The sequence below is a fragment of the Panthera uncia genome (genome assembly GCF_023721935.1).
Source record: "Panthera uncia isolate 11264 chromosome A1 unlocalized genomic scaffold, Puncia_PCG_1.0 HiC_scaffold_17, whole genome shotgun sequence".
Classification (NCBI taxonomy): Eukaryota; Metazoa; Chordata; class Mammalia; order Carnivora; family Felidae; genus Panthera; species Panthera uncia.
Window position 1 is genome coordinate 44,023,575 of NW_026057577.1, and position 22,224 is coordinate 44,045,798.

Genomic DNA, 22,224 nt, shown 5'->3' on the forward strand with positions numbered 1-22,224 from the left:
CCACTGTTGGACAAACCACATTTGAGTCTCTGTCCCAAAATGATGTCATGATTTCCAGCAGGACTCAATAAATATTCAGGATGAAAAGCCAAGCATTTTTTGAGCATCTCCCAAAGGTGTAAAATCTACCCTAAGAAGTATTTAAAGGAGAAAACAAGTATAAGGCATAAATCTCTTTAAACACTATCTTGTTCAGATAACCAGCCTGACACTAGAAACAATTACAGAACACTACAGTCTATAATTAGAGCTTAATACATTGTGTGGTACAGCTAATAAGTTCAAAAGTAATTAAGAAAAAGAAAAAAGAGAGAAGCTGTTGTAGGCTAGGATCAAGAAAAACAAAATGTACAGTTTTCAAGTAGACCTTTAAGGGTGTTAAGTGTAAGGATGAGCAGAAAAGGAAGGGAATGACATCCATGCCCACAAGGAACAGCATAGGGGAAATAAACATGAAATCACTGAAGAAGAGGCAGAAACTAGTACATAGGTATATAATAGGTAAAGTGTGGCAGGTTACAAGGGAGAAAGATAGTCTTCTCTACCAGAACACAGAGAGGATGTGTTACAAGGAATAGAGGGAAATAGCCTGGGATCATTAAGTGGAAAGGAGATGATGGGGGGGCATTGGGTGCCAGTTGGGCCTGAATGATATGGCAGGGCCCTACTTTAAGAGGTATATTCAGGGACACCTGGGTGGCTCAGTCAGTTGAGCATCTGACTTCACCTCAGGTCATGATCTTCTGGTTCATGAGTTCCAGCTGCAAGTCAGGCTCTGTCCTGACACCTCAGGGCCTGGAGCCTGCTTCTGATTCTGTATCTCTCTCTCTCTCAACACCTCTCCTGCGCGCTCTCTCTCTCTCTCTCTCTCTCTCTCTCTCTCTCTCTCTCTCTCACTTTCTCTCAAAAATAAATAAACATTAAAAAACTTTTTCAGAGAGGTATATTCAACCAACAGAAGATGAATTAATGGGAGGTGATCTGATTCACTGGTTTGTTTTCCCACAGAAGTCCTTATTTTACAGCATAAATTGTAAAGATCAGGTCTTCTCATTACTTCTGAAACATGGAGTGATTACAAACATTCAGAATCTCAGTTCAAAGAGCAATAGAAATGTATTTGTTACATTGTTTTCATAAGAATTTAATTAGGTTTTGTAAGAAAATTAATATATAGAAAGCACTTTAGTAAACATTAATTCTTTTCCCCAATAAGCTATTTCAGTATTTTAGAAATATTTAAAGATGAATTAAAAATAAGATTCTGAGATTTAGACAAAGCTGATACACACAAATGTCCCAAAGAATTACAGAACAATTACACTTTGTTTTTAATCAACTGTCTGATCTTATTTTGGTGTAATCAACATAAATCCAAGACTACTTCTCATTCCCAATGACTTCATAAATGAAAGAGTATACTGAGTTTTGACTCCAAATTTAGATGAGAAAATTATAATAGCATCTCTGCTGTGTTTATATAGACTCCAATTAAGCAATAGATATATCTAGTATGGGGCCTCCATCCATTCATCTTTTCTTTAAGAAAATTTTTTTTTTACTGAGCACCTGCTAAGTGCTAAGCAGTGCTCTGGGCATTGGGAATACAGCAGTGAACAAAAAGATCAAATCCCTATGTTTATTTACCTTCAATTCTAAAAGAAGAAGACAGATAAAAGAGTGACATGTAAATAACATACAAGTAATATAAATAATTAATGATTAAAATATTACGTGAGATAGTGATATGTGCAAGGTCAAAACCAAAATGTGTACGATGAGTCAGGGATTGCAGTTTTAAGTAGAATGTCCTGGAAGAGATTCTCTGAAAAGATACCATCTGAGTAAAAGCCTGAAGCAGTGTAGGAGTGAGCCCTCTAAGTGTCTACCAGTGTCCTGATGTGTCTGCAGCAAGTCAGGGTAGCTGGGGCTGAGTGAGCCCGGGACTGAGGAGTAGAGTGAGATGAGTTCAGAGAAGTAACAGTGTAGTTAGAGTTCCGGAAGGCATATACTACAGCAAATCTCTGAGTATATGGCCCCTTGTGGAGCAGGAAGGCATAGCAGGTCAGTGGTTGGCCCTTAGAGGACACACAAGCCCTGGAAGAGGCAGAAAATGGCACCATGCTCCAACCTAGCAATAGCCCGTTGTGCCCTTCCAGCCATTTTCAGTGGCTGCTTCCAACACCTAGTCTCAGAATCCCCTCTCGCCTAGTATACTAACATGTAGCAACCATGAGGGATATAATAAAGTAAAAATACGATAATGGTAGGATTGAACATCGCCAACAAATCAGAGTACAGTCCACAAACTAGCCACACTACAAACCACCATTTGAGAGTCACTATCCTAGAAGTGACAGGACATTCACTATCCAGCTTGCAGGAGATGCCAACGGGGCAGAAGGTGCCAGCGAGGACAGATGGCATCTGCAGGAAGCACCTCACTGGGGTGAGGCAGCCAATGATAATCGTAAAATGGTGAAGGAAGAGGCAACTTGAATTTGATAAATTAAAACCAATTTCTGAGCTCCTCCCCTTTCCATCCAGGGATACAAAGCCAGGCTGGTTGGATTCATTTTCACTGACTACAGGAAGAGAAATTTGTGCTGGAAACCTCCATCTAGAGGCAGATAACCCTGCCAGGAACCATTAGAAAGCCTGCTTTCCCCAAAGCAAAATATTTTTCTTAATTAGAGTTAGTGGCCTGGGCACCTGATTTGCCCCCTCTTGTGCACTATAACTCTTATACTTTAAGTAATTAATAAGGAAACTCCTAAGGATATGAAGCCTCCCACTTCTCGGTGATGACCAAACATAATCATACTGTTGAAATATTAAAAACATGGCCATGTCATTATTTTCTCTCTGGGTAACAATGGGGATTTTGGAAAGGCTTCCTGTTGACAATTCTGGCACTCACCTAAAACACAGAAATGCTAGAAAAATGTCAACATTTCAACCTCACAAAGTGCCTGTTGTTGTATGGTATTATATAAAATAGAGAAACAACCAGGACGGTAATGTCACAGGACGATGAAATATCACCATTATCTTATGGCAATTCCCTCAACATCATTTTATGGTGGTATTTTTTCCCCAAAAGTAGTTTGGACATAGCATTTATTTCCTGAGATGGGTTTGGAAGTTACTGCACTTTTACTGAGACCGAGTGCCAAAAGGAGGGAGAGGAAGAAGGAGAGGGACAAAAAGAAAGAGAAACTGGGGGAGACAGAGAGAGGGAAAGAGGCCAAGACTGCAGACATAAACTGGCTATGTTTTTTTTTTTTTTTTTAATTATCTTCAACCTAATAAGGTGTTTGCTTTAAATTGGGAACTTCTTGCAATAATTACCTTACTTGAGAATTTAATCAAAGCTACCATAACATGATCAGAAACCTTCCTAAATACATCACTTATTTGTAAGTAATCACTTCCCTAGTTGTGCAGCTATAAGGTAAAATGCACTCAAAACAAAAGAAAATCCACACCAGTTCAAATGCACAGCAAATGCAAATTTTGAGATTCATACTTAGAAGCCACAAATGTCAAAGTAGCTTCTCACTTGTGAAAAATAAGTAATACTGCCAGTTTCCTTAACTACTCAACAAATGGACCCAATCTGATCTTAACCAGAGTTTTCAGTAAAATTACTAATTGTGGTAAGTTACAGCAATATTTAGGGTTTTCTTAAATCCAGTAATTCTAGCAAAGAGAAACAGAACTGAAAAAAAGTATACATAAACCCTCAAGATTTTCAATGACTTCTAAAAAGAGATGTTCCTTTTGTTAAAAAAACTAAAGCTTTTTTTAACTTCATTTTTATTTTTATTTGAAAAAAAATACTTTTATTTTAAAAAATACAGGCTCATAAAATTATAAAATTGAACTTAAAATTTGAAACAGCAAAGTAACAAAACCCATAAAACCTTAAGTTCTTAAAACTGGGAAAATGAAACTGCATTCCATCAGGAACCCAATTAAATTATTTTAGACCTACTCCTCTGACAATTTAGCAAAAGAGTGAAGTCTTCCTCTACAAATGGATCTATAATTGAGGACAGAACCCCCCCACACACACACCAAAAAAAAGAGGTACTTAAAAGCTATTTGGTAACTGCCCAAGAAACCAGAATGACTGTTTCCAACACCATTTCAAACCTCACAGCAAATACTTCACAGCATAATATCAGTATTATAGGGTTTCTTTGGGAGAGCGGGGGTTGTTGTTCTTCCTTTCTTTTGCAGAAAAATTAGATTACGGCGACGATTTTCTAGGGGACTAGAGTGTCAGAAGGATTGAGGGGTAGCCTGGGTGACAGAGACCAGTTTCACTTCGGTGCTCCCTTTTCCACCAGCTGAATTTCTAGTGGACGATGTTAGGCACAGCTGGGTGGCCGGGTCGGGAAATGGCCCAAGCTGAGCAGTGGTGGCGCCACAGCGGCTGGCAGCCGCACCGGCAGGGCAGGCAGGACGCATAAGGAGGGGCCGCGCGCACCTGCCGCTCTCCTCCTGGGCGTGGGCGTTGATTCCTTACCCTGCGGCCGGGCTCAAGCCACACAGGAGCCCTCCCCGCACCAGAAGATAGTGCAGACGGCTAACAAAACCGTCATTCCGGAAACACTGCACCGAATGTAATACTCTGCACTCGGGGACCACTCAATAACAGCTCGCAGGTGCCAGGGAGGCAGTTCTTTACCGGAGACGCTGAAGCACTGTGTGCGGACGTTGAGCGTTTCCCGCGAGGGAAGAAGACGACAGGTCAAGCAGCCTCCATTTTGCAGACAGGAGAACTAATGCACCCGGCAGCCCCGTCGCAAAAGACTAGGATATATCCAGAACCCGTTTCGCGTGGCACAGGTCTCTAAGTTGTACTGAAGGGAAAGCTACTTCCTTCAGAAATCGTGAGGAGTTTTGGGTGTATATGTATATGAATACGTAAATGTATATCTGTACATGCATGTATACATGCATATGAAACCTATACACATATGTAAATACACATATATGTAGTTTCCTCTTTCCATATTATCATGTTAAACTTTTCCCGATTTGCTACCGTATACACACAGAAGGGTTGAAAACAGGACAGAATTAGAAAATCAACTAAAATAATGTACTTATTATGTAATGTATGCGAATCCCTACTCCCACCAACACGTGGCCTGTTCATTTTTGCCTAGTTTCTAGATGAGCAATTTGGGTCCTAGTAACATCACCCACCTTGAGGGTGCAGTTTTTAAATACTAGCACCCCCAAAACTACATAAGTATGGGTCCTGTAACATTTCCTGGACATTTCTTTATTTAATACGCCCTAAAAATATGCTTAGGCTACCCGTGGACTCCACGAGGAACTTGCAATTCTTCAGACATGCAATTTGTGTTTTGGGGATGTCAGAGTGACTGAAACAGCCTCACAAATTCACAAGCTCCCCAAGCATTACTTGTAGAGGAAAAATGTCACTATACATCATTTTAAGAATGTAAGTAAAAATTATTCTCATGAATTTAAAAAACAAATTCATTTTTAAGCGTCACTAAATTCATAGTGGTTTTTGTCATTATATATTCCTCAAGGCACACATTCCGAAAATATAATTACCCTCATGTGTAACTGTGGGCTGGATTTAAGGCCTGGCTTCTCACAGAAGACTATAAATGGTTTGGGAATTCTGAGACAAACCGATTTAAAGTTAACCCAGGATTCCCCAGTCAGAGACCCTGGTTAATCTGCATACCTGCCATCCTTTCTCTCTTTTCTGGAACCAAAAATCTTAACTTCTGGGGCACTTGGGTGGCTCGGTTGGTTGAGCGTCTGACTTTGGCTCACGTCACGATCTCACAGTTCATGGGTTCAAGCCTCACATAGGGCTTTGTGCTGACAGCTCAGAGCCTGGAGCCTGCTTCAGATTTTGTGTCTCTCCCTCTCTGTGCCCCTCCCCCAATCACACTCTGCCTCTCTCTCTCAAAAATAATAAATGGTAAAAATTTTTTTTTTTTTAAATCTTAACTTCTGATAATTCTCAGGGGGATACTTTTCCATGTTTGACAGCAGAACATACGCCTTCCAAAGACTAAAAAATCTGTACCCCAATAGTGATGTGGGGATCCTGGAAGAAAGAAAGAGACTCTACTTTGGGTATCATCAGGGGTGAGCAAGAGCTAAGCCTCCTTTTCAGAGTCCATTTTTTTGTTAACTTCATGAAAAGAGCCTGCCTAACAACATTGCCAATATAGAAGATGGGCAAGCAAAGCCAAAAGAGGTAGTGAGAGTGGTGTCTGAGTGGCTCAGTCAGTTAAGGGTCTGACCCTTGGTTTTGGCTCAGATCATTATCTCATGGTTCAAGAGTTCAAGCCCCACATCAGGCTTTGTGCTGACAGCATGGAGCCTGCTTGGGATTCTCTCTCCCCCACCTCTCTCTACCCCTCCCTCATTCAGGCACACACACTCTCTCTCCTCTACAAAACAAACATAAATAAACTTTAAAACACAAGAAGTAGTGAGAGACAGGCTTAGCTGAGTGACACCATTTAAACATGTGTCACTAGGTGCACCTGGATGGTTACGTTGGTTGAACGTCTGACTTTGGCTTAGGTCATGATCTCAGGGTTCACAAATTTGAGCCCCTCACTGAGCTCTGCACTGACCTGGTGGAGCCTGCTTGAGATGCTCTCTCTCTTTCTCTCTCTGCCCCTCCCCGACTTGTGCTCTTGCTCTTTCTCAAAATTAAAAAAAAATAAACTTTAAAAAATAAACACCTGTTACTACATTTGTCCCCGTTCAACTTAAAATTAGGTGAGTCAAGGAGCACCTGGGTGGTTCAGTGGGTTAAGCATTGGACTTTGGCTCAGGTCATGATCTTGCGGTTCATGAGTTCGAGCCCCACATGGGGCTCTGTGCTGACAGCTCAGAATTTGGAGCCCGCTTCAAATTCTGTATCTCCCTCTCTCCCTCTCTGATCCTCCCCCAATCAGGATCTGTCTTTCTGTCAAGAATAAACAAACATTTAAAAAATTTAAAACAATTATATGAATCAACAAATTCATTTTTTGCTTAAATTACTTCAGTCTGCTTTTCTGTTCCTTGCAAAGAAAACCTTGCCTAATACTAGAGGTAAACAAAATGTTTGTCACTGAAAAGATCTCATTTAAAAAACTGATTTGTGGAGAACCTGGCTGGCTCAGTCAGAACAGCATGTGACTCTTGATCTCAGAGCAGTGAGTTCAAGCCCCACAATGGGTGTAGAGATTACTTAAAAATGAATTAATCAACATTAAAAAAATTGACGATCAAAAATTGAAAAAAATGGATAATCACTGCGCTACAGCATTTTCACACTGTTACCCATGTCCTTATTCCTCAGCTTTTCTCCTTTCTCAGTTGCTGTAATGCAACACTCTCTTAGTTCTTCTCCTAACCAAGACTATGGCCGTTCCATCTTTGTCTCCCCAACTGTCCCTCAAGTGTGCATGCTCTGGGTTTCTGTACTCAGCTGCTTCTCTTCCCCATGTTTTTCCCCCTTCAGTTTCATCCAGGGGCTAGTTTCCTATTACTTTCCTTGTTGCTCCTGAACTCCAAAGGTTCAGCGGTCTCCTGACACCTCACCAGTCTTCTTGGATTGTCTTGTTTTGGGAGTCGTTTTTAGACTCTCCAGGCCTTCCAATGCTTTCATGATTCTAGAAAAAGCTAGATGGAGTATCTGTCATCCAGTTTCTCTAGAATTCTCCCCACTGACAACAGGATACCATTTAAAGCTTTTTCAACAGACAAGAAGACCTTGAGTACCACAGCCACTACTTTCCAGAGTAGCTTTATCTCCTGCCAGTTTCCTCTTCGTACTTTGACACACCGACAAGTCAGTTCTTTCCATGCCTCTGTCAGAGCATATATTCCTCTATCTTCCTGCACCACCCCGTCCCTCCTGATTGCCTGGTAAATGTCCATATAGCCTTCAGAGACTCCTCCAGAGATATTAGCCCCCTTGTTTGTAGACACCACAGGACCTTATGCTCAACACTTCAGAATTATCAGGTTACTATATTATAATTTCATTTTCATGTTTACCTTCCCACTATAACTGAAATTCACTGAGGGCACACGTAGTGAATTTTTCTTGGCTCCCCCATGCCTATCATAGTATATGATACTTAGATAAATAGAAGGGGAATTAAATCTTCCTTCAATTTATGAAATGTTGCAGAGGCTTAAATGCATTTCCTTTCAGCTCCATCTCCTGGGAGAAATGATAAGATAGGAAATAAAATGTTTCTGCCTTGAAAAGGCAGCACTTACATATGAAGACTTTATTAATACCACTTCCTACCTAGCTTCACAACCTTCCAACACCACCCAGAATCACTGTAAGTCATGGAAAGACAAGGGAACTTCAACTATTTCCTCAAATCCACACAACCTCAGTTCTACCCCATAACCCAGCGCACATTCCCATTCCCTTCCTTAAATTCACGGAAAAGTGACAGACTACTTTGACATTCTCTCTCATTCTCAATGCTTTAAATTTTATATGCTTATGTAACTTATATAGAATTCCTTTTTTAAAAAATGTATCCCACAATTGTTACCTGGAAATAAGGTGGTGGGCAAAGAGACTTTTTTTTTTTTTAATGTTTATTTATTTTTGAGATAGAGAGTGCCAGGCAGGGAGGGGCAGAGAGAGAGGGGAACAGAGGATCCAAAGCTGGCTTCACCCTGACAGCAGCGAGCCCCATAAGGGGCTTGAACTCACAAACCCTGAAGTCACAACCTGAGTCAATGTCGGAAGCTAAACCAACTGAGCCACCCAGGTGACCCAGGCACAGAGACCTCTCAATAAACTTAATAAAAATGAATTTAGCAAAACTACCAGACTCCATTCTAATAAGGCTATTATTCTTCTCCGTACTTGGCAGCAAGAGTTCAAAGTTACATGTTAAGTGCAAAAGTGCAAACTGGAGCGTGAAAGAGTGACATTACCAGGGATGCCACACTATCATGGTATATCACGGCTATTTTAACCACAGGGCAGGGTTCTTCACTAGATAGAAGACAGATGCCTTTGGTGATCCGTAATACTAATTTAGAAAGGAGAAAATACCGCTTCACAAACAGGAGTTGGACTTAATAGCTGGTATTTAAAACCCTAAATCTTCGAGGAAGAAAACCTCTGAGGCCAAACCTCTAAGCCCCAGAGGTCCTCAAGGCCAGCAACACTTGAACTTCCCTCCTCTGAAAGGAGAACAAAGCCATCACCCGAGGCAGTCATTATTGTAGAATCTGTCCTTGTCCTCTCCTTCACACCACTCAGCGTGATCTCCTCTTTGCCAATATTGGCCCAACATCGATACCAAAAACAAAGCAAAGCAAAACCAAACCAATCTTTGCTTCCAGATTTTAATTTCTAAGGTCGGCTAACGGTATTTCTCGGTTAGGGCTGATGGAAGGACAGTGGTGTGATTCAGTCTCTGGCAGTAGTTCCTATGACTCATTTGGTGACTGAGTCTGAAGCGGGCAGAATGTAACATCACCCCTTTCAATTTCAGTTAGAAATGCTGTTTGGGGACATCTGATTCCCAGGACACACACAGCAAGAACACAAAAGGAAAAGAAAAACAAACAAGGAAAACAGAAAATCTCATTAGGCGGAGCAGGTAAGAGATTTTAGAGCAGAGGTGAAGATTACTTGCAACTCTCCCTATGAGTTATCCTTACAGCTATTTATAAGGATATTATTTTTGTTTCCTCTACAAATTGTATGACCTGCAAGAAATTAATTTGGTATATGGGTCTGCCCTCACCCTAACCCTCAAAGGAAGAAAACTGCAAAAGTTAATTAGACAGCAATTGCTTTTGTTTTTATAAGGGCTCTTTATTTTACAAGGAAAAGAAGTTTTCTTCAAATTACAAATTTCCCTACTGAGTTAGAATATGATGTGAAGAGTCTTATTCATGCCTCAATCTGGGGGAATGTCTCTTCTATCTAGTTCTTAAAATGTGGACCCTGAACAAGCAATGGCAGCACAACACCAGAAACTTATTAGAAATGCCAATTTGAGTCCCATCCCAGACCTACAGAATCATACACTCAGGGTGGTAGATCCCAGCAATCTGTAGCATAACAAGCCCTCCAGGTGATTCTGATACATTTCAAAGTTTGAGAACCTACAGATCCCAAGAAATATTTTGGGGATGGAATAAGGAATGAAGAAATAATGAGTGCCCTAAGAAGTGCTTACTGCTAAAAAAAATATTCCATTTGGTGATGGTTCAAAAGCAACCATGTTGTATATCTGCCAAATTTATCAACTGTCTAAACACTATTATCACCATAAGAATTCTAAACCCACGTTGGAAAAACTTTGGACAGGAGAGGGGTCGAGTCCTGAATGACTTAAAACAATGTAATATAGAGGATAAAGACTTGGGAGATTCTGGGCCCCATGTTTTACCCCAAGGAGCATCTCTATGGACCAACAGGAAGAATCAAAGCAGAGCTTTGTTCAGACCTGTGTAATATAGAGATCTACAAGGGACCTTGAAAATCCCTGAAAGCCACTTCCAAATAAGAGCCTAGAACAGCATCTTAGATCCCTGATTTCGCTTAGGTCTGCCATGATCCTCTCTAGACCTCCAGTTCTAAGAACAGGAGAAAAAAGTTTCTGAGATCCCCATTATAGTTCACATTCAACATATAAGCATTGTGTCTCTACCTTGTACCAGGTACTTTCAACCAACTCTCTGATAAAGACTTTCAACAACCAACTCTTGTAAGTCAGGCATTTTGTTCCCTTTGTAGTATACATCTATTATTTGTGTCTGCCCAGCACCTTATCTCCCTCCTCCTGGCAAGAGCATAACTACTTCTTTGTAGGAACTATTCCCTTCTTGATTTCAATCCAGGGTTAATAATAATAGTTTTTCTCTCCTCTTTGTTCACATAGGTAGACAGATGACTCCCCAGAATCTTGTTACATACCTAAGTGAAGGGGACAGAAAATCACTTTTTTTTTCCTTTTGAGATGCTCAGCTGGGGTGTTCTAAGCCTGAAGCTGCCAGTTGCCATGTCTCTTTTTACATAAAACCCATCTGCTGTCAGTGAGGAAGAGGCCAACACAGAGCAAAAAAGCAGAGATAACAATATCATGTGGTGACGGGCCCCTAAGGTCTCATATGTGCTAACAACGATTAGGTAGCTATTCTGATTATAGGACCTACCCTCCAACCAGATCAGCTTTTCTTGCTTGAACTAGCTTAGTTTTCGGCCATGTGCAACTGAGTGAGAGTCCTAAGGTATCACATTATGAATGATTAAAAAGATGTAAAGGATTAAGTATATTGCCCAAAGTACATACTTAGAAATTGGAAAGACAGGACACCCAGCGCTTCATGAAGTCTTCAATATGTTCCACTATACCACAGAGAGTAATTTTTAAAAATAAGCCTAGGGTCTTACTGAATACATTATGCAGTGACTGGTTTTTCAAGTCACATATTTAAACAGAACACAAAAAGCATGAACCATAGAAGAAATCGTGGGAAGTTGGATTTCATTAAAATTAAGAACTCTGTTCATCAAAAGAAGTATATTCACATATTTATCAGAATACATAAACACACATCAGTAACAAAAAGATAATTAACAGTTAAAACATTTGAACAGGATTTTATAAAGGAGGTTTCATAAAAGCCAGTTAGTATATGAAAAGGTACTCAACCATCATTATTCAGCAGGAAAATGAGTACTAAAACTGTAATGACATACTACCACACATTCACCAGAGCGACTAAAATTAAAAACACTCACAATACAACATATTGGCATAAATGCAGAGGAATGAGGTCTCTCATATATTTCCGGTGGGAAAGAAAACTGGTACCACCCCTTTGGGAAAACATTTGACAGAAAGTAGTAAAGCTAAATTATTCCTACCTTATGAACATGCAATCCTAATTTGTGTTCTAGCTACTAAAAAATAATGAGTACATATGGCCATCAAAAAACTTACCAGATATTCGTAATATCTGAAAAATGAAAACAGAGCAAATGCCCATCAAGAGGAGAAAAACATATCCATATAGTCAAATACTATACAGCAAAAACAGTCAAAACCAAGCTAAGGGAAGACAAGAATGGTGATAACCAATGGTGAGAAGGATGGTTTTTAAATCTTGCTTTGTATCTTAAACCAGGAAGTAGTTACACAAGTGTATATATATGTAAAAAATTGCTGAACTATACACTGAAAAATTATGTACTTTTCTATTATACCCTGTTTAACAAAAAAAAAAAAAAAAAAAAAAAGAATTGGGGTTCTCGGGCGGCTCAGTCAGTTGAGCATCCAACTCTTGATTTTTGGCTCAGGTCGTGATCTCACAGTCGTGAGATTGAGTCCAGCATCGGGCTCTGCATTTGGCACGGAGCCTACTTTGGATTCTCTCTCTCTCTCTCTCTCTCTCTCTCTCTCTCTCTCTCTCTCTCTCTCTTTCTGTCCTTCCCTCACTTTCTGTAAATAAATAAATAAATAAATAAATAAATAAAATTAAGAAAATGCTACAAACATACCCTAATTGTCTATGGTTTATTATTTTTAAAGTTATCCTTGAAGACTCCACAACATAGAACCCCAAAAGGGAATAGAATTGAGATCATTTCTAATGAGTTCCAATCTCTGCCTAGGTAAGTTGTATAACACAATAGAGTCTAGAAAGTATTTATGTATTTCAGGGTTGTTTGTGGATAGGGTGTGATAAACTGATGAAAAGAAATAATTTACACACTGTTAATTCACTTTTCTTGATCCACAAACTCACCCCAAGTTTAATTTCAATGCTCCTTGAAAATAGGGGAAAATATAACTCATCTCATTCAGCTTCATAAACCCTTCCTATGAACTATAGATACTGGGCAAACTCTGTTTTGAGGAGTACTGTGTTATTAAATTACTATTTTATTAATATACCCACCTCTTCCAAAAGCACCCTCAAATAATTATATTTTCTCTGTGTTTTCAAATGACCTTAGAATAATCCATAAATGACAGAGCATTAATGTAAGAGAATATACAGCAGCCTTATTATTTCTAACTAATCATTAAAGTGCAATAAACATGACAAAAAGCATGTCTAGGCAAATATACACACTCACAAATATTATCCAATCTCTTTCCAAACCTCCTGCATGCTGACCTTATCAACCCAATTAGATGGTTTCCCATTTCCAAAGCAAAGTTAAAAGCAGTAAACATATCATTAAGAAAAATGGGCAAAGGTTAGCTTCCTGCAGAATTGTTCTTAGAATAATTGTATGATTTTTGTCAATTTGTTTTGAGAAGTGACAATTGCTACTGGAAAATAGTCTGTTTTATGCTTCTCTCACTGACGTAATAGAGCAGGCACTGCTGAATATAACATTACGGAACTGGAAGGGGTCATAGAAATAATTCTTCTTCCTCATTCAAAAAGTGAGAAAAACGAGGGCCTGAAATTTTTAATTATGTGCCCAAGACAGATATTTGAGGGATACCTAAGTTTCCTTACAGATATAATGTAGAATCAGTCTATGAGCTCCAAAATGTAAATGAAAAAATATATACACCATAAAGCAAATTTTACTTTACAAATTGTGAGGAGCCTGGCAAGGTCCTTGAGTTTTACAACCAGTGATTTATTTTGAGAGAGAGAGAGAGAGAGAGAGACAGAGAGAGAGACGGAGGGAGGGAGGGAGGGAGCATATATGCATGCTAGGAAGCGGGGGAGGGGCAGAGAGAGAGAGGGAGAGAGAATTCCAAGCAGGCTCCTAGCTGTCAGCACAGTGCTTCATGCGGGGCTCCATCAAAGGAACCATGAGATCACAACCTGAGCCCAAATCAAGGGTCCAACACTTAACAGACTGAGCCATCAAGGTGCCCCATTTTTCTAAATGATTCTTTGGGATGATCTTCCTAAAGCACAAGTTTTACCTTCTAATACAATCCTCACTGCTTATTTTAACTGAGTTTCCTAGAAACAGTTGCTGACACTAAGAGTCACGGGAAAGGCATTTATTAGAGTTTCTAGGAAATACAAGAACAGGAAGTAAGAAGAAAAGGGAAAGGAAGGAAGTCAGGCAAGGCTGAAAGATAAAAAGCCCCATCCACTATAGATGACACTGGCTCACTAATGCAAGGGCAACCTAGAGACGGAAGTCCGTGCTATTCACAGTGTGGTTTGTAGATCCCTATGGTCTGAGAATCAAGTGTGTCTGGTCAGTGATAACATGCTGGCAGCTAAGTCACTAAACCCACTGTTTCTTTCAGCTGACATTTCTTTCTTGAAACTGTTTCCTTGGGAAGGAAGCAGCATGTAGGTTTCCCTTCTGCCACAAACTGATTGTGTCCTGGATGGTACGACGTTTGCAGATTGGCTACTTTGAGCGCACTAGTGGAAATCACACCTGGCAATTGTCCTGATCAGGGGAGAGGAAGCTGCATTATTCATATCCCATCATTATCAATCAGTGCTTAAGGACTTGCCCGGGGGTATAGAGTGAAAATGCCAAGGCATTTCCAGATCTTAGTGAGGAGAGGGAGAAGCTCCGGCAGGCTGAGAGCAGCCTGTCCACAAGGAGACATGGTACTCCCTGTTTGCTCGGAGTAAAGTGACACCTGTGCAAGGAAAAGGCAAAAGACTCCAGGGTGATAAGGGAAGAACATGAACACTGCTCAATTGCCTGGAAAGTCCACACTTTGTCCTAGAGCACGATGCCTGCTACATCCGGTCTTCATCTTTTCACTTTTCTAATTACATCCCATCCCAATCCATCTCAGTCTGCACTAGTGGTTTTCAATTTTGCTTACACACAGGAATCACCTGGGGAGTTTTTAAACTACTGATGCCTGAATTTTATACCCACCCATCCTGAGTTTATTGTCTAGTAAGGCCTAGGTGGTGGGATTTTTAAGTTCTCTCCCTAGGGTGATTCTGTAATACAGCCAAGATTGAGAACCACCACTCTAAGCTTTTATATTAAACTACTTGCAATTCCCTGGGTTTGACATTGCACGGCTCTGTCTGCCATGCCACGAACGCTGCAGAAATACCCTTTCCTCATCCTTGCCTTCTGAAACCCAATATTCATTTAAATTTCTATTCCTCCTTAAAGCTCAATTAAACCTCCATCTTCTCAGTTATAATGGTTAATAAACACATGGCCAAAGCATTCAGTGTATTTAGCACCTAACCAAAGTGAAGGAAATGTACTTTAATATGTTGTATTTGTATACAATGATTTTAACCCTCTAAAAAACAATATGAATATGTGAATCATAAGCTTTTATCTAGATCATTTCTAAAACCTCAGGATAAAGAAATAATACCAAATACCAAAGAAAAAAAAACCTTTGTGTATAACTCCACTGCATTCCTTAAATGAGGAGAAACCACCTAAACGTTCATCATGAACGGAAGAGTTATATAAACTATGTCGTAGTCCTACAGGGAAATATATCAATTGAAAACAATACTTCAAAAGAGTTTTTAATAATCCGGGGAACTGTTTATACTGTGACAAACCAACCACTTACATATATACTCAGTTTATAAAATTGTGAATATAAAACATTCTTATCTATTTTCCAAAAAAGCATTTAAAAAGATGGGAATAGACAAAAAATAAATCAACTATTACTCTGAATGATAGTATTGTGAATACAAAAATTAAGATATCATTAATATTTTCTTATAATTGCTGTTTTGACTTATTTAAAAATTAAGACTATACCTTTAATATTTCCCAAGTATTAATTTCTCTTATTAATTATAACATATCACAAATGTGGCCCTTGGATTACACTTTATATATTTTTTATTGTTTGCTTATTTTTGAGAGAGAGAGAGAGAGAGAGAGAGAGAGAGACAGAGTGAGTGGGGGAGGGGCAGAGAGAGAGAGGGAGACACCGAATCTGAAGCAGGCTCCAGGCTCTGAGCTGTCAGCGCAGAACATGATGTGGGACTGGAACTCACGAACTGCAAGATCATGACCTGACCTGAAGTTGGCCACTTAACTGACTGAGCCACCCAGGTGCCCCATACCTTATATTTTTAATTGGGGTTTAATTTACATACAATAAAATCTTCAGAACATAAATGTGCTGTTGAATTGGTTTTAACAAAGTTGTGAGAACAGTTCCACTACCCAGAAACCTTCCTTATAGCCATCCCTCCTCAATCTACCTCCCACCCCTATAAGAAGCAACCACTAATCTGATTTACATCAATTTAAGTGAGTTGTGCCCACTCTAGAACTGCCTATAAATGAGATCATAGCCTATGTACTTTTCCTTCCTTTACTCAGAATATTTTTTGAAATGAATATTATTGCATTTATTAGTGGTTAGCTCCTTTTCATTGGTGAGTCATTTCCACTGTGTGAATATACCACAGTTTGTTTAGTCAGACTCCAGTTGATGAATATCTGGGTTGCTCCAGTTTGGCTATTATAAATTAAGCTCCTATAAGCATTCTTATACAAGTTTTTATGGGCATTTGTTTTTATTTCTCTGGGATAAATACCTATATTTTAGGCAGCCTCCAAGATGGCACCTAATGATCCTTGCCACCATGCATCCCTACCCCCTACTCCATATACACACATTGAGTAGGGCTAATCTATGTAATCAATAATATATTAGGAAAAAAATAGACATGAGCATGGTTTTTAAGGCTACATCATAAAAGCTGCCACCTTGCTCTCTCTAGGATCATTCACTCTGTGGGATGCCAGCTGCAAGGAGGACACTAAAAGGAGGAATACGCCAGAATCCATATGGCAAGGATCTGAGGCCTCTTGCCAACTGCCACCCTCAACTTGTCAGTCATGAGAATATGCCATCTTTGGAGCAGAACCTCCAGCCCCAGTCCAGCTTTCAGGTGACTGTGGCCCTGGCCAACACACTGACACCTCATGTGATATCCTGTGGCCAGACCACCTAGCTAAGACAGCTCCTGGATTCCTGACCCTCAGAGACTGTATGAGATAATAAATATTTACTATGGTTTTAAGCCATTATGTTGTAGTAATCTGATGCAGATAACTAATACAATCTAGGAGTGGAACTCATGGATCATAGAGTAAATATATGTTCAATGTTTTAAGGGATACTAAAAATTTTCCAACTACACTACCAGAGTTAGGATTTTTCCCTATTTTCACCAACACTTGGTATCATCTGTCTTTTTTTCTTTAGCATTCTAGTAGGTGTGTAGCCGTATGTCACTGGATTTTAATTTAGATTTCAGAGATAAGTAAAAATATTGAACATTTCACATGCTTATTATGTATCTTATATTTTATGTATTATTGATACACATTTTATAAGACTATAAAAAACACCTTCCATGGAGCTTGATAGTAATCAGGGATTAATAAATGCTTTCTTAAAAATTAATAAACAGGGGCGCCTGGGTGGCTCAGTCGGTTGAGCGGCCGACTTTGGCTCAGGTCATGATCTTGCGGTCCATGAGTTCGAGCCCCGTGTCGGGCTCTGTGCTGACAGCTCAGAGCCTGGAGCCTGTTTCAGATTCTGTGTCTCCCTCTCTCTGACCCTCCCCCGTTCATGCTGTCTCTCTCTGTCTCAAAAATAAATAAATGTTAAAAAAAATTTTTTTTTAAATTAAAAAAAAAATTAATAAACAGATGAACAGGTTTTTCCCCTCAAAACTTATGAACAGAAGTAACCCTGAGCTATTTCAAAAATAGGAATTATAAAATGCACAATATAATCTATATCTTCATTACTGGGTGGTAGAAATTCACAATGAGATGTTCAAAGTTTTTCTCTCTTTCATTTCCTAGGAGAAAATATGTTGTCGTTCCCCTTAATTTTCTATTAAGGATTTTTCTTGCTCACTGCACTTGGCATTGTGCTAAAAGTCTTACAGTATAAGCTAGGAACAGAGTAACCCTGTTAGGCAGACCATGGAGGCAACCATGAGTTATGAGTTAAATTAGTAAAATCAACACAAAGTAAATTAAATCTAGTATCTGAAGAGATGGCCTCAGAAGATGTTAACAAAGACAAAAAAACATGCAGACCTTGAGCATCATCTAATTAACAACATAAATATATCTACAGATACAACTTGCCGTTAATGGTGAAATGGTTATATTAGAAAGAGATAAAAGGTAACCAGGGAGCCAGAATTTGCTGTAATTTATTTAGTGTATAGATACTACAACAATACCGAATGAGGTGCAAGGAACAACACAAGAGTTCTAATCACTATAAAGAGGTGTTCTCCATTGTGGGGCAGAGGTGAATCATCAGGTATGGTATCATGGCCCTGATGACAGAAGTTCTCCTTTTATCTTTGTTCAGACTCCATGACAATTTAGCTTCCCACAAGGGTATGTACTGGAGCAGACTTGAGGGTTCAGATCGCAACACAAGAAACAGTTCCCACCGTAAAACAATAAACTGACCCAGGAAGAGATGAGCTAATCAGATAATTAAGACATTCTACTCGGGTTACTGGCACGATTTCACATATTTAATTAATATGGCAAATAATGACTTCACAAACAGCAAACTTGTGCTAAAAAAAATAACTTTTCATTTTTCTATTACTGTACTTAATTCTTTTCTTAAACACCATTTTTCTAGTTGCATGTAACAAACCTAGTCACTTCAAGGTATTTTTCAGTCAGATCATGGGTTCCTCTGTCATATAAAATGAAAGCAATGTCTTCTCTCATGTCTGTGTGTAGCATCTGATATTTACAGAATGGAGGCCTGGCAGAGCTGCCATATTGTAGAACTCCAAAAACACCAATCGTGGCAGTATTAAAGCTTCTTCTCAGTCAACATTTCTCTGCTCTTATGTCCACTACTTATGAGAAAACAGTGGGTTTTTCCTGTCAGTACTTAGGAAGAGACATTCCTCTCTCTCAGATTCTTTGAAGATGATAATCATCTCCACACAAATTATCCTGTGAATTCTCCTCTGACCAAAAAGCTTCTTTGGTCAAAGTTAGACAACTCTACCTATTTCTACACCATTCTGAGGGCATGTGAAGAGCTGTGTAGTGGTTACCTATTGTGGTAGAAAAAAACACCCAAAACTTAAAACAATAATCATTTTATTATGTTTATGATCTGTAGATCCAATCTTCAAGGGCTTGGCTGGGTATTTCTTCTGCCTCCCCTGGAATCACTTGGTGGTATCTGGCTGGTGGCTTGACTGGTTTGGAATTCCAAGACAGAGTCACTCACATGCCTGTTGTCTTGCTGGGATGGATGGCAGGCTCAACTTAGCTGGCCCCTGCTCCCCTCTCCAGGCAGTCCTACAGAGGCTCTCAAGCAGGATGGTCCAACTTCTTCCACAACAGCTGTCTTTTCCCTGAGGGAGCATTCTAAGAGATCCAAGCGAAAGATGCTAAACTCATTAGCTAGCTTGGAAGTCACAGAAGCTCACTTCTGTTGCATTCTTTCGGTCTGCTAAGCTACTATAATACCTTCATTCAAGGGGAAGAGAATTAGATTCTGCCTCTCAATGGGAAGCAGACAAGACTTTGTGGCCGTTTGTAATCTGGGTTGGAAAGGAAAGAAGCAACATTTCCAAGCCTCTGTGGGGATCATAAGAAACTCAGTAAGGTTAACTCAAATTCTCCTGGCCTTCACTACCATCTCATGCCATGCTATATACCATCATCCCTTCAAATGGTGTTAAACCATCCCCGGATGTAAGGAGATTCCCACCTGGGAATCCAATTCCATCCTCCCTAGGTCTTTTGTTCTACCCAAGGTGGGAGGACCCTCATCTTTACCCAGCAACCAGGACAAACAGTACTCAACAGGATAAATTTTCTTGTTGTCTAGAATTTATACCAGGACTTTATAATTCAAAATTCAAAGGCTATTAATGTTTCTTTTTTTTCCCCTCTGTGGTCTACTGAAGCTTTCCTCTGAGTCAGAGGAACCAAAATCTAGATCAAAGTGGCAAACAGGACTACAGGTAAAAGATTGCAGGAGGAAAAAAAAAATCACCTCAGTACTTGCTTCAAAATAATTATTCTGTCACTTTTATAAATGAGCTTTCTGGCTTTTACATTAGTCACTCATGAGTTTATTTGTTCAATTCCTTCTCTCAGAGACTGTGAGCTGATTAAATCTAGGAGCAATGATAAAAGTCAATCACTGGACCTGCAAAGAACCCAGCTCACTTCACTGAATTCTAACAAGGGCACTCTCCAGGGCTCTGCTTCATAATATTATTAATTAGAAGCTCCCTTTTATTTAGTTAGCACCCTAATACTATACAAGGTGCTCTACCCATATTACTTTATTTAAATACACTGAGAACCCTATGAGATAGGTCATATATTTTTCTACTTTATCTATATAGAAACTGAGACTAAGAAATTAAGCAACTTGGAAAAGATCCCACAGTGACAGAGGTACTCTAACTTAGGTCACTGAGCTTTAGAGTTCAAACTCTCAACCACTATGCTATTGATGCTTTAATGTATGTTTTATAACTGCAACAAAGTGTAATTCTATTATTGTAACTACTTTCTGAATAAACTTTGTTTTGATGACACTAACCTCTGGCTAGAGTCATGTATATTGACTGAGGTTGAATTTTAAACATCTAGTTTTCAAAAACCTTTTGCAGCACACCAACAAGTAATTTTAATCAATCCGTATATGGATATGAAGATTTAACATAGCTAGGAAGAAAAGAAAACAGCAGATAATAATAGTAAATCCATAAAATGTAACAGAATATACAAACGCAAATAGCCTACATGTCAGTTTTACCTATTATTTGAATATAAACCTCAAAAACTTTTTTTTTTTTTAAATAAGACCAGGTGAATATTATGACTTGGTTTTGTATTGACATGAACAGTGTTCTTTAAAGTGATTATGCTAAGAAATCTCTTTATTTTTATTCCTGTCACATCTGGTGACAGCAAAGGTTAACTTGTTAATTCCCAGTTGTGGACTATAAAAACGTAGCAGACTTCAAGAGAGTAGAGCTATAATAGTAAAGTACCAGTGAATCACGCATTCTAAATCACAGATGCTCAAATAAATAAAATATGATGCCCCAGAAAACCCGAAGGATAAAGTCAGTTGGGATCAACTTTCACAAAAATGTGAGCCTTAATGCACCGTGTCTTGACTCCTAATACTTTTGCAAATGTAGCAAAGATATCTTAAAATACAGTCACTTAATTTTTCAATTAAGACAAGCTCTTCTTTTAAATGCACGTTAAGCAATCCTTTTTTACAGTGCAAAGAAAACGAGATACAGACAAAACTACACAAATGCCAGCAACTAGAAAAAAAAACAGGCTGGAACCAGAATAAACCAGCCTGAGAGCTCCCCAAAACTTGTACATAACTTCAAGAGTGGTACTGGTTTTAGGTTCTGTTGTAAAATACTCTCCCACACTCCCTTTATCATCAATGCCATCTGGCACCCCTTAATCCTTAGCTGTCCTTTCTGGACATATGTAAACTCCGTTAAACTGATTAATTCCAACTTCATCACCCAAGACTATAAGCTTGAAGATGGCTGTGTTGTAATAACTTCCAATCACTCTTTGAACTGATCACCTATTTTCTGACACAAAAAGGGAAAAATATACAAATATATAGACATACATAGATACATACACACAAGTGTGCAGTCTTTATAAATGCATAATCACAACTAAACAGTTGAACTTGTAACCCAAGTTTTAATAGAAACATATATATATATATATGTGTGTGTGTGTGTGTGTGTGTGTGTGTATATATATATTTCTACAAGCATAATTAAAGATTTAAAATGGCAAAGTCTCCCATCTATGCTAATAAGACAGCATTATTAAATGAGATAATACTGTATAAGTGGATATGCTTAACATATGGTTGCCATTTGGTAAATGTCAGTTCTCTTTCCCTTTCAGTTATGCAGAAAATATAAATATTAAAAACTGGGAGGAGGTAAAGAGGGATAGTAAAACTCCTTCACACAATACCAAAAATATACCTTTCATGAGGTTAGGGAATTGATTTTATTGATTGATGGATCCTTGACACCTGGCCAAAGTAGCATTCAATAAATATATGCTGATGATTATGCAATAGGAAGGAGGGAAGGGAGGAAAAGGAAGGAGTGGGGGAGGGAGCAAGTCTGACTAATAAACTGTGTAACTCATACTATAATATTCTTTCACAAGATCAGTGATTCTGATTC

At 39.0% G+C, this 22,224-nt stretch overlaps 2 long non-coding RNA genes across 3 annotated transcripts in view; one reads left to right on the forward strand and one right to left on the reverse strand.

Moving 5' to 3' along the window:
- The window catches only part of LOC125934929 (uncharacterized), a 476,458-nt gene that overhangs the window by 180,600 nt on the left and 273,634 nt on the right, over window positions 1–22,224 (reverse strand). The gene's annotated exons all lie outside the window — the stretch shown is intronic.
- Window positions 5,064–17,041, forward strand: LOC125934927 (uncharacterized). The gene is made up of 4 exons (XR_007461575.1): window positions 5,064–5,482; window positions 9,540–9,647; window positions 12,591–12,673; window positions 16,732–17,041. It is a non-coding gene; the product is annotated as an uncharacterized LOC125934927 (long non-coding RNA).